The sequence below is a fragment of the Lactuca serriola genome, chromosome 6, assembly GCF_051521515.1.
Source record: "Lactuca serriola cultivar US96UC23 chromosome 6, Lser_US96UC23_V15, whole genome shotgun sequence".
NCBI lineage: Eukaryota > Viridiplantae > Streptophyta > Magnoliopsida > Asterales > Asteraceae > Lactuca > Lactuca serriola.
Genome location: NC_136413.1, coordinates 86,691,845 through 86,705,801, shown reverse-complemented (window position 1 = coordinate 86,705,801; position 13,957 = coordinate 86,691,845). Strand labels below are relative to the sequence as shown.

General features: G+C 33.0%; 2 long non-coding RNA genes across 6 annotated transcripts; both read left to right on the top strand.

Moving 5' to 3' along the window:
* Positions 1-7,441: 7,441 nt before the first annotated feature.
* On the top strand, positions 7,442-10,041 carry LOC145059941 (uncharacterized). Of its 5 annotated transcripts, none has more exons than XR_013686796.1 (8): positions 7,442-7,762; positions 8,032-8,151; positions 8,288-8,408; positions 8,583-8,873; positions 9,091-9,139; positions 9,214-9,456; positions 9,538-9,630; positions 9,786-10,041. It is a non-coding gene; the product is annotated as an uncharacterized LOC145059941 (long non-coding RNA). The 5 variants fall into 5 exon arrangements; XR_013686795.1 differs by having other exon boundaries at positions 9,214-9,468; XR_013686797.1 differs by having other exon boundaries at positions 8,583-8,661; positions 9,214-9,630.
* Positions 10,042-10,738: 697 nt separating this feature from the next.
* On the top strand, positions 10,739-12,285 carry LOC145058483 (uncharacterized). The gene is made up of 3 exons (XR_013686407.1): positions 10,739-11,211; positions 11,302-11,379; positions 12,134-12,285. It is a non-coding gene; the product is annotated as an uncharacterized LOC145058483 (long non-coding RNA).
* Positions 12,286-13,957: the final 1,672 nt, after the last annotated feature.

The window sequence follows — 13,957 nt, the reverse complement described above, 5'->3', positions numbered from 1 at the left end:
AAAGAGATCTAGAGCGTTTGTGAGGAAGGAGAGGCCAATCTTGAACTTTTGTGGGTGTTTTTGCAAGAGGGAAGTGTTCAAGGAAAGAGGAGGCTGAAGGAGGTGCGATTTTGGTGGTTTTTGAGCTCATAGAGATTGTATTGAGGTATTATTCTCGGACCTTCTTTAGTTTTTGGTGTTGATTCTTAGTGTTAGGGGTTTCTAACCCTTTTTGAGGTTGATTAAGTGGCGTATTTGGTCCCTTCTCGAGTTTGAGTTCTGGATTTGGACCCAAAGAGGTCCAGAGACCTTAAACCTTGGAGCTTTATGAGTCATTTTGGGAGTCATGAGCTTGGAATGTCCTTTTTGGGGCTAAATCACCATTTTGGACCATTTAGATGTTATATGTGTGTCAAGGTCCGAACTTTACGTGATTATCATGCTTGGGGAGGCCAAATATGTGATTGTATAGAACAGATCTGACCTCAGAAGTTGTTTTGAGTTTATGCATGGCATGAACTCGTCGAGTCCGAAGAACAGACTCGACGAGTAGTATGAAGGTTGCCCGTTAATCACTCAGTGAGTGGACTTGTCAAGTTGGGGGAATGACTCGGTGAGTCAGGGAGAGTCAGGGGTCTGAGTTCAAGTTGGAACTCGCCGAGTTGTTCTTGAGACTCGGTGAGTTGAGTCGGGGTGGCCCCGCGATTCATGCCAGGTGGATCTCATCGAGTCAAGGGAAGTACTCGACGTGCCAAGAGAGGATATAAGAGAGTCAGTGGACACGTGTAGACTCGTTGAGTCGCCCTAGTGCACTCGACGAGTCAGGTCAAAGTTTGACCGTTGACCTTGTTGACTTTTAGGGTTGAGTACAATTGTATTTATGAGAGTATTACTTTATGTGATTAGGCGGAGGCTAGATCACACTTCTTCCGAGTCAAATATTTACCGAGACATCGAGGTGAGTCTTCTCACTATACTTTACCTAGAGTGGTACTATGCGATGACCAGAGGGTCTTATGTGTTATGTATGAGATTATGTTCTATGTGATATTTGTATGTTGTATGATGATATAGACCGGACCGGAGGGTCCAACGAGCTATGACCAGACCAGAGGGTCCAACGAGCTACGGTACTGGACGGTCCCGTTGAGACACATTGACCGGAGGGTAGTATTATAACCTCGAGTGGCGTATGTGTTATATGTGGTATTTTGGGGATCTCACTAAGCATTTATGCTTACAGTTGTTGTGTTATGTGTTACAGGTACTAGTGATGAGCGCGGGAAGGCGCCGGCATGATTCGCACACACACGCATTGGAGTTTTTGTAGAGATTCTGGGGAGATGTTTTGTGAAAATAACATTTGATACAATGTGTTTGACATTATTTTATGAATGAATGAATGTTTTAAAAATGAATATTTATTTTGAAAAAAATTTACGTTGTTACACCTCCACTCCTCTTGCTTTAGTGTCCACCTCAACTGCCCTTACTAGGGATGCCCAAATTTCCCCCTCCATCTCCAACCTATGGATCTCCTCAATGATGATTAATTTGAATATAAAATGGATTTTACCTCTGTCACTCATCATGTCTTCATGATCGTGATGTCTCACTTATCTCATATATTTAGCCATCTGGGCGTTATTTCCCCGAATATAGTTTGTCTAATTACCCATAGGATTGAACTGATCGCCAAGCTGCATAGTACAATCAAATACTAGAGATAAGGCATCTAACTTAGTAGTGGTTGGGGGTTTTCTCTCGAGGATTGTCCAACATCATGCCTATAACTTCTTCCCTAATCTTTCACCCATTCATTCACCACATTGGCTATCCATACCGGGTGATCAATACTCTTCTTTTGAACATTATGGGAAGCTTCAAGTAGTTGGTTTTAAACCGAATCCATAGAGAAAGGTTGGTTCGATGGTAATGTGGAAGACACAACGTTTAGCTCATGGGTTCTTCTTAACACTGTCACAAGTCGGGATAGAGATGCATGCATGCTTCTGCTCTCATGGTATTCCAAAACAAAGGTAGTAAGAGATAGGTGGCGGGGACTCAACATGATCATCGTCCTCCATGGGAGTCACATTTTCTAATGACTCGTATTTCTCTAACTTCTTCTCACTTTCAAGCTATCATTCAAGCTCCTCCCTCAGATCTTCGATTGTATCCTCTTCCAGTTTCCTCTCATTGGCAGTCTCTGGCATGTCATTGCCCTATGGGGTGGGGAATTAATGATCCCCTAGTAGGTAAAATGCCGGGTCAACTTCCTGATCATTTTCGTCCCATTCTTAACGATCAATCCTACGGACAAATTTAGTTGTTTCCGATCCATGTGTTAAATAGTTTTTTAATGTTCATAACATTATTAATATTTTGCAAGTATTTAACAAATCAACTATTACACCTTAGGTTGGATAGTGCATAGAATATGACCATAATAAAACATAGGCGTGCAACTAGGTTTAGTTGTAGTACGACCTACGTACTAGGGAACCTAGTTGAATATTTGATTTTCAAACTATTGGGTCTTTAGATTTTTCTCTTCTTGTTTTATTTTTTTCTCATCGAGGGTCTGAGTTTTCTTATAAGTATATATCTTGTATTTATTTGTGTATTATTTATTAGTATATTTTGCTTCAGGTCTATCTGATAAAGCTCTGGTCAGTTAGAATAGTCTGACGGTAGGACCATTTTGGCATATAGCTGTTCTAAAACCTAACAACCCAAGTGACATATCCTTCGACACAATGCTCTCGTATGTAGTCCATATGTAGTATAGTTAATAATACTTTTTACTTGTAGGTTTTTAGGGATAAACCTGAGTATAGAATCATAGGTATAAAGAAAGTACCTAAGCGTATGAGTTGTAGGTTTAGGAATACCTAGACCTATAAGAGTAAACCCAAAACTATGGATGCGCTCTCCTAAGAAAGTACTAATTCATTATAGTTGTAGGCTTTGATATCATGTCACACCCCCGAACCAGAACGACGGAAACGTCTGGAGGCGGTGACGTCATTGTGCAGTATCATAACAATTGAATATAAATGAAACATAGCAAATCCAAACATCATACATTAAGGTAACAAACTTACATTGTTTTTACATCATGTATTTGTTCTCAGTTTACACAAAATAGACATTAGTAAGTAAATTCCAAACTACAGCAAAATAAATCCTGAGTCCGCGTTCCATAAACCTACTTACTGATTTCCTGAGAATACAATTCGTTTGAAAAGCGTCAACATAAAATATGTTGGTGAGTTCATAAGCATTTTTTGTATAAAAATTTGTGATAGTTTAGAAACCCATAAAATCCAATATTTTCTTGTCAAAATAGTTGTAAGTCTTGTTCCCAATCGAGTATAGTTGCGCGTGTGCTTTAGTTTGTTATCTTTCAAATTTTTATAAAATCGTTTCTCCTTGAAAATCCTATATTTTATGATGTACAAAGTAGTAGCCTTAAAATCCTAAGACTTGTGTGGTAAATTTCATTTAAGGTATCCAAAACAATAGTTATTTATAATCAAAAGGCGTGACTTGCGTAAATTTCTAAATAATATTGTTATATTCTAAGTGAGTCATTATAACCATGCTAATATGACGGAGTGCCTGTCTAGACGTTCTTCAGGCGTCAGTTTTGTTGAAGACATTTATCACCCTAGACTGGCATGTCTAGATGTAGCGAACAACGACGGTTTTGTTGAAGACATTTGTCACCCTAGACTGACATTTGTCACCCTAGACTGGCATGTCTAGATGTAGATCTCTACACAAATTCCTGCTCCCCCTCTAGGAGACTCTGGTTATAACTCTTACAGGACTTTAGTCGTACACTGGTATATAGATATGGTGAAGATGCGTCTGACTAGAATACTAACCAGTATTTACGCAATTAGTTGAAATCCGTTATTTATTTAATAAATAACAATAGTTGTACTCATTGACTAGATATTTCGTTTCTTGTTTATTGAAATAATTCACTTTGAATCATATTTATCAAAAATGACTCATCATTATCGATGTCGGCAAAAATGACCCTTCTTTTTATAGATTATCAAATAAGACCCACATTTGTCAAAAGTGTCATGAGTGGTCCAAAAATATGAGAATTGTTGAAAATTGACCCATTTCTTCTAAAATACTCATTTTAGGCTCATATTTAAGAAAAATGTCGAAAATGACCCTTATTTATTAGATATTTCCATTTTTGGTCCATTTTAAATCGAAGTGTTCAATAATTACTCAAATTAATCCCATGTTTCAAAAATGATCCTTATATATATATATATATATATATATATATATATATATATATATATATATATATATATATGGCGGAAAATGGTCCAAGATATTAATATTTTCATAATTTAACATCTTCAAAATATTATGTACAACAACTTGTTTAAGCAAATTTTGAAGCAAATCCTTATGGTTCTTGTCATAACAAATTGTGACTTATATTTTGTAACATACTAGTTCTTGTTTATATACATAATTTTTGAAATATGGTTCCAACTCTTGAGACTTGCTCAAAATTTCCAGTTCTTGAGGTAATTCATATGGAATTTCATAACTTTAACACATATCACTTAGCATACATGCATAACAAGCAAATATATCAAGATTTAAACAAGGCTTTGACTTGTATCCTCCCCCAAAACAATGAAAACTCAAAAATAGGGGTATGAAGCTCACCTTGAGTAGGAGAAAGTGTGGTTGAAGAGATGAGGTGAATATTAGAGCCTAAAACACTTGAAGTGTTGGATGAAATTCTTGAGGATTTTTACTAGCCTAAGGTTATTAACACATAAATTTATGAGTGAATAGAAGAATTTCAATAACTAAATGTATGAAACATTTACTAGACATGAATTAACTTACAGAAACTTAGAAGGGATTGTGAAGAAATGGCTTCTGGAACTTGATTGAATGCTTGAGAGAGTTTACGGAGGTTTACAGTGAATGCAAATGAGTTTTGTGAAATGGAAAATGGGGTTTACGCTCCTTCATATGGGAATGAGAAGTTGATAAGATGTTTGCTTTGATTACTGATGGGTAATGTCTATTACTAGATGTTAATTCATAAATTACTAGGATTTGCATTGGGAATTAGCCAATTGCAGCTAACAATCATCGTAAACATATTTGAATTGGAAGGGGTTTACGGCCTAAATGGGCCTTAAACTGTGGTTTACGGCCAAATGGAGGTCCACCAAAAGTGGTTTACGGCCTAAAGGAGGTCAACTATGGAGTTTACGGCCTAAAGGTTGCCTAGAATGGTGTTCATGGTCATGTTTCCTCCCTCAAATGGTGTTCACGGTCCACTCTTGGTGGTTTGAAGTAGTTTACGGCCTAAGTTTTCCACTAAGGGTAGTTTACGGCCTAAAGCTTAATTCCTTAAGGTGTTTACGACCGTGGAAGCTTCCTAGGGAAGTGTTCATGGTCCTAAAATGTAGGAACTCCAATATGTTGGCCTTATTGTTTGTGTGATTTATATTTTACGTAAGTTCAACATCACATTTAATTGCATGGCTCATGCGAGTTTTAGGGTAGCATAATTCTCAAAAATTTACATTACCATAACATAATAATAGTGTAGTTATAAGTATTACATATACGGGACTCCTTTGGCTTGGTTTTTGGACTTGAAATTTCTCGTTGTGACATCATACCCCGTTAGAGGGAATTTTGTCCCGAAATTCTTTAAAAGTTATTCTTACGAACCAACGAAAAGGTGACGGTATTTTTGTATCAACTGATCCTTGCGTTCCCATGTGAATTCAGGTCCGTGCTTGGCATTCCATCTAAGCTTCACAATGGGGATGCGACTTTGTTTCATGCGCTTAACTTCTCTATCCATAACCTTGGTAGGCTGCTCAACGAATAGAAGGTTCTCGTTCACTTCAATCTCATTTAGTGGAACTGCGAGGGTTTCGTCCGATAGACATTTCTTCAGGTTTGACACATGAAATACAGGGTGTAAGTTTCTGAGGGTGGTTGTAGTTTGTAGGCCACCGGATCGATCCGGGCAACTTTTTATTATGGCGAATCAAATTCTTCATTCAGACATCGGGTGTGTGTTATTTCTAGACACCTTAAGTACCTAGAGATACATACATTTGAAAATACATCAATCATAATGTTGGTGAGCTTTGTAGGTTTTGACTCAATGGTTTTTACAATCAAAAGTGAGTTTAAAACGAATAATTTATAATAGAATAAATTTCGAAATATTTATGCTTATAGAATCTCATAAAAGTTAAAGAGTTTTGCTAATTAATTATAACTTATTTAAAATATGCTACAATTAATAAGTTTATTGTATTAATTTTTTAGAAAATATGGATTGTAAGAAAATGTATTCAACACTTAAACATTTGAATAAATCGGAACAATTACATCCATTTTAGTCTTATTAGACGAAGGTTATAGCTAGCAACCATAGGCGGGGGTGTCAACATGTATAAATCTATACAAATATGTTACAAGTTCCTCCTTTGATTACCGATTATAGAGTAGAGGGATGCTACTAAGTTTATATTCTTAGTGCATGAAGTATGTATCACATAGAAAGTCCTACTAATTATCAAATCTAGGTTTTAGTGCATACGTTTTCGTCTCAAACTACTACGACAGTTTTCTTGACTAACCATTTCCATACATTTGTGAAACAAATATCAGGCCTTAAAACCTAAGATATTAAAGTTTGTATATTAAGAGTTTTTAAGTTTTCCGTCAATTTTCTTACCAAATTTAAGCAGAATAACAACTATGTTTCGAATAGGTCCATATTTCAACATGCATAATATCAACCAATCACTTAGAGCAAAAGTGCAAATATACATCTCAAGTAATTATCAACCGAATCTCCTAATAATTCATCTTCACTATATTTGTTTTCAAATACCGTTAAATACTATTCGTTTCACGAAATAATATTTCTAGTTTTTTTATTCATATAACACATTGATTTGATTATATATATATATATATATATATATATATATATATATATATTCTTTAATGATTTAGTCATTTATAATTTTGTTAAATTTGTATTATTTTTGATAACTATTAAATTATTATATATATATATATATATATATATATATATATATATATATATATATATATATATATAATAATTTAATAGTTATCAAAAATAATACAAATTTAACAAAATTATAAATGACTAAATCATTAAAGAATATATAACTTTATTTGTGACACATGTTTATCAAACATCTCAAGTAATTATATACATACTAATTTACAACAACCACATGAGCAGTTACCGACTTTCATTGGCTGAAATTTTTTTAATTTTTTGTTTGGTGGGTTTTTTTTTTTTAATTATTTTTCCTTTTCCTTCATAGTGATTTCATATGTTCCTTTTGATACATGTTATATACAAGATTGTTACTCTGTATACAAGATTGTTACGTGTTATGTTGTCCTCTCACCTCCCACTCTGCATCCAATTACAAATCGACAGCAAATTTACACCGCCTCAATTCTTTACCTACTTCCTTCACCGCCTTCATTTTGCTTTCCGCTTCCACCTCTAACACCAGACACAAATCCAACTTCACCTTCAATCAGAAACAATCGTCACCCTCCAACTCCATCGCTCACCGATGCCTATCGATTGTCCTCTTCAACAGACGACCATCAATTTCTCCACTTTAGCTCGAGAGGGGCTGCTTTTGGTCGTGCGACGACGTTGGTTGTCGGTTGCGCTGGCTGGAGGCATTGTGGTCTTCAGGTGATTTTCTTCTTATTCTTCTTTCTCATTCTCTGCTCTGATTCTTTAAAATTGGTTTGATTCTTCAAAAGAATCAAGATTCCCGTTCGATTCTGTAAGCCCTACACCCAAAAATGGTCCCCGTTCCCCTGATTACTGTTTTCTCAAAATTAGGGCTTTCAGTTTTTTAGTAGTCGTTTGTTTCTTGACCAACACTTTCATCTTGATCGCAAAATCTACTCTCTCTCATCTGTGATATCATTAAAATGTATGTGGGTTTTTTATTTCAGTGATAAAAAGATGGAAGGATATGAAGGTTTGAGAAGTATGGAGTGTAAAGCGGCTAATTGATTGCTGAAAGAGCAGATTCCAAGGCTACTCACGATGAATCTAAACAAATTGACAAAAAGGTTTGCGCTTTTCATACTCACTGTATATTTGAATCTGTTAGTGTATATGTGTCTTTCAATAGTGAGTTTTTGGCTTCTAATTCTTTCTCAGATTCTTAAACATCACCATTTTTACTATGTTGTTTATTTTTTAAAGCTAGCCGAGATCAATTTTGTTTATGATTGATATTGAACCAATAGATGAGGTGAAGATGTGTGTGTTTGAAGAAACATTACCGGGTGGTGAAATACTCACAGACGTCATCAATGAAACAAATGTAATCATAATTTTCCCAACTCATAGCATTTGTTTTCAAGATTTGTAATTTGATTTCTCTCAAAATGTTGACTTCTATTTTTCTTTTCTATTAATCGAAAGGAAAATGTGAAATACTTACATGGAATTAACCTTGACTGTAATGTTGTCGCTGACCCTGATCTCCAAAATGCAGGTATCATCGTATGATCATCTTCTTCATTAATCATCATCCTACCGAAAAGACTAAATCTTCAAATTCAGGGGAGGACCATGTATTACGTCCACATCCTCAAACTTTTTTACAGCTTTTCTATAGTATTGTATATTATCCAAAACAATTTCGCAATAGAAACGTGTTACCTTGCCTAGAATTCTTGAATTTAAAGAATTAGGGTTCTATATTTGTATGTAGTTATCAGTGGGTTATGAAATTAAAGAATTATGTTATTAATCTGGCATCACTGCTCACTCACATCAAAGAAAGGTAATTTTATTTTTGGTTGTTCTATTTTTATTTAGATTTTTGTGGACCAACTGCCTGTTGTGTTGGTTTACAACCTGAAATTAAAGTTAAAAAAAATTCAAACTATAATGTAGTAATCAATGAAAGAACATAGGTTTTGGTTGGGTATTTGACCCTTAGACAAAACTTCCCTATTCGGTATGTATTTCACTTAAAAAAATATTTTTTTGGTCTGAAGGTTCAAATGGAAGAACCATGTTCTGCATTTAAGTGCCACCGGTTTAAAGGTGATATTATTGAGGATATAAATTATAAGTTATAGAAGGTTGTGTTTATTATTAATGATATTTATTCTAACTAGGTTGTAAGGTTGTGAGCAAAATGAAGGGAAGTTGTGAGTTCACCTGTGATCTTCAATATTAACAGGGTTGTTTTTCTTCAATTTTTTAATAATGTTCTAAGTTTCATACGTTTATGACTTTTACACACTTCTTGATCTTCAATATTTTGAATTCTATATGTTTTTGTCTAAGGTCCGCCATCTTCATACATGTGAAAAGAGTGAAATTCAAAAGCATCAAAGAACGTATAAAAAAAATCAATGGTAGCTGTCATGGTAAATTCCAGAAAATAGCACGGGTTTTCCATCAATAATTAAAAAAATTCTAATAATTTCATTTTACAGAAAAAAGCAGGTTGTTGCTCCTAAATATACATGCTACTTTTTCATGGTGGGACAAAAAAAACTTCATATTAGTCTGTAGTTCAACCTATTAAGGCATGTCATCTCAATTGTGAAGTGATATTTGTATCTAAATTTTTTTTTGCCAGCTTAAGTATATGGGAAATTCTTTTTAATACAATGAAGGCAATTATGTCATTTTTGTTTGCAAATATCTTAATTAGTTTTGATGTGGTTTGTTTATGTTACAGGAAAGTTTGGTGTTGAAGGTCCAAATACCAGTTCTTTTCAAGGGTAATGCAGAATTGAAATGTGTTGTAGCTGCCAGGTCCAAGTGATAGGAATGTATGTTCAATTTACGAATGAGCATGAGCCCCATCTCTCTTTTCGTATTCTTTTGTTCATAAAAATAAATTTTATAGAGGTATCTATTAATATAGGCATAACATAAACACAAATTTTGTTTTCGGTGCTACATACAAGTTAGAAAAATAAAGTTTTTTTTTTTTTTTTTTTTTTTTTTTTTTTTTTTTTTTTCCCACATTCATAAATCTTCATGGTTTATAATGCTATGGTATGTTCCTTAATATCAATGCTCTAAATTCAACTCTATTTGATATTGTCAAAGTTGTAATCATTGGTCACCTGTTAACTAACTGAACCTAAATCAATTTTGTGAATGAATTTGATTTTCATTTATGTTGTGTTTTCTTATTTATTGATTTGTAGCTGTTGGCGGACTATTGGGAGACTTTGAATAACAACTATTGTACACATAATATTTGTAGAGGGGATATGCATCCATCTTGCAATGCTTGCGTTGGAACACTTTCTAACTGTAAATTCCGCAACGCCGGAATCCTTCCCTAGTTATCATTAAATAATAATTATTGAAAATGATACAAATTTAAAATTATATATTATTTAATGATTTAGTCATTTATAATTTTTTAAATTTGTATTATTTTCGATAATTATATATATATATTTAATAATTATCGAAAATAATACAAATTTAAAAAATTATAAATGACTAAATCATTAAATAATATATAACTTTATTTGTGACACATGTTTATATATATATATTCAAATGTTTTTGACAACTATTTTGTGACTGTGTGCACCAATAAGAATTCAGGAAATAATTAAATATTAAATAAATCATTTAAGGGTATTATAGTAATCTTGACATATTTAAATATGGTAGATAATTAATATGTTCTTTATTATTCCTTTAAATATGGGATGTAGTCAAAATCTGTTGAAAAAACCCCTAGCCGATCACGTATACATCGATTTATCCTCCCTCTCGTTTTCCCAGCATTTGTCCCTGCTATTCAGCGGGTTTTCGGAGGTTTTGGGCTACTATAGAAGGGAAGATGTGCTAGAGGTTTGATCAGAGGGCAGGAGGGGTTCTAATGGGGCAAAGAAATCAACGATGAAATTGAATCTTCATAGGCCTTGATCGATGGGAACAGAAGAGAAAGAAAGCGAGGGGAGGAGGTATCGATCTCCGATTGATACTTGATCTCGCATAATCCTAATCAATATTCTGCCAAAATTACCTGGATTTGCAAACGATGCCCTGCACCGGAGTCGCTCTTCTCCGGCTCTCCTCGGATTTCACGGTTCCAACTCAATGATCTTCTTGCAACAGCCAGATTCAATCAATAGGTAAAGGCTCCTTCTTTTCTTTTTGTTCTTGTTTGATTTGGCATAACTACATAGGTGTTCGTTTGATTAAGAATCGATGGATGTTTGTAGAAATGCCTCAAAGAGAATTCGACAGCTTTGTTGTAGAAATGGCCTGAAAGAAAATTTGATTTCTATGTTGCACGCCAGGTATTTGTAGAAATGCCTCAAAGAGTATTTCTTTTATTTTCTTCAGTAAATCTTTTCATATGTTTTTTTGTTGTTGCTATTAACTCCTTATTTGTTAATTACCTGAGAAGCATCAATCTTTGCTATTGGTATTTGATTTTTTTAATCAATTTAGGGTGAAGATTTGATTAAGGGTTTATAAGAGATTGTCACAAATTTGAGACATTTTAGAACTTAAACATTGTATGAATGAGAAAACTATTCTTAAAAACATTTGTAATCACTTGATTAAATAAGCAATATGTGGAAAATATCAAAATCTAACCTTCTAATATTTGAAAAATATTAAACTTAACATGTTCCACTATTCACAATTTTATAATCTTGATTTAGTAGCAAATTTTATGTATTCTGTCAAAATGTATTCTATGTATTCTTCCAGAATATATAAAGTGCTAGGAATTGCATGTAACATTCTAGTAAATCTGACAGAATGCATTTTTACATTCTATGCTTTAGAATGTTTATATATAGAGAAATACGATTGCAAATGGAAAATCACATGCTTTTAATTCTTTATAGTGGCATGTAAAGTTATAACTAGCAGATTTTATTTTATGTATTCTGCGAGATTGTATTCTATGTATTATGCAAGATTGTGTTCTGTATATTCTACCGGAATGAATTATATGTATTTTCCCAGAATGTATAAATTAATAGGAATTGCAAGCAACATGTTTTTAACCATTATTAGTTTTTGTTGAATTTGTGATAGGAATGGTTAGAAGAATGGTTGGAAGAATGGCTTGAAGACCTGATAAGAATGATTTGAAGAATGAGCCAAAGATTGATGACACTCATAGTTTAAGAATGTTCTTATTTTTTAAGAATTACACTTGTATTTATTCATTAACTGTATATTCAAGAATGTTGGTTTTTTATGATATTCTTTTAGAATATATATAAATATATTAAAATGTAGAAGGCTATTAGTATGTAAAAATATGTATGAATTTGTATTTAGGTTCGAATATATATGAAAATACTAAAATGTTGTTATTCTTCAACTAGGAGTTCAAGAATTCTGTTATTCTTCATTAATATTCTACTAGAATAAAACTCTGAAAGAACATCATTCAAACAAAAATCCATTCTGGCGGAATAAAATCGGTTATTTTTACAAATTATGTTTATAATTAATTTAAAAAATTCAGATTTTAAAATTAGAAGTGTTAATGATCCCTTAAAATCCGAAAATTACCTTTTTTAAAATAGGTTAATTGACCAAAATACCCTTTTGCTGAATTTTTTGTGATTATATGGTACATACTACTCTATTGTAATATCATAGACCCTCAGATCAAGATCATTGATTCTATTCCATCCGTTGGTCTAGATTTGTGCATACGGACACACAATAGATGTCAAGAACATTTGAACCTAGCCCTATATATATATATATATATATATATATATATATATATATATATATATATATATATATATATATATAATACTCATTTTATCAGAATATTTAAATAAATATAACTTGTAGAAGTGAATGTCATAAAAATTCCATTTTCATACAAAATCTTGTGTAAGTGATTATCACTACTATTTTTATATAAATTCATTTATAAACTTTTTTTCAACAAACTTTATATATAGAAACCCATTTTTCATAAAATTCATATTTTTGTCCTTTGAGTAAATATTTTATATAAATACAATATTCATACATCTTAAACAAAATGTATGTTTTTGATTTATTTGAAAAAAAACATTGTGCTTGTTCATTTTACATACTTGAACCCAATTAATCATTTTAGGATATTATTTTAGGTGTTATAAAGTTTGAATTCCTTTTAATTGATTATGACCATTTTTGAACTTACTAACTTTTCTATACATAAATATATGATACTGAATTTCATATATATAAATATATGACCTAGAATAACATGTATATATCTAAAGTTGGTTATTAATCAAATAAAATCAGTTAGAATATATATCACACAATTACATGCTACATGCATGGTTTTGCATGTGTTTCCACAGAGCTTTCGCCTAAAATCCTAACCCAATCACCGAATGAAGACCCAAAACTGTTTTAGCTTCTTTATACCCATGAAAATGGTGAGTAATGGGAGTTGTTTTGATTCGAAGAAGGGAGGAGACGGAGCACCACAACAACCTTAGTGGCTGTCAACAACAGTAGGTAGCAAGGGCTACTCCGGCAGTCTTCTTGCTTCCTGTTCTTTTTGATTTGGTAGCCAACAAGGAAGGGAAAAAAGGGGAGAAAGTGGCAAGAAGGAGGGGTATTCTTAGGTTTCTTATTCTCTAGAAAATGGACGAGAAGAAGTGGGAGTGTTGTTGCACTCCTGGTTCGCCGGTAAGTGCAAAACACGAGAAGAAAAAAAAAAAAAAAAAAAAAAAAAAAAAAAAACTGGAAATGGAAGACATAATAAAAAGAAATAAGGAGAGTCTTTTTGACTGATTTTAAGTTGATCTAATGAGGTTGAAACTGCACCTCAGGTTAAATATAATTTGAGTATGAAGTTTCAATTATTATGCACAATTGATTGATGGTGTTGGA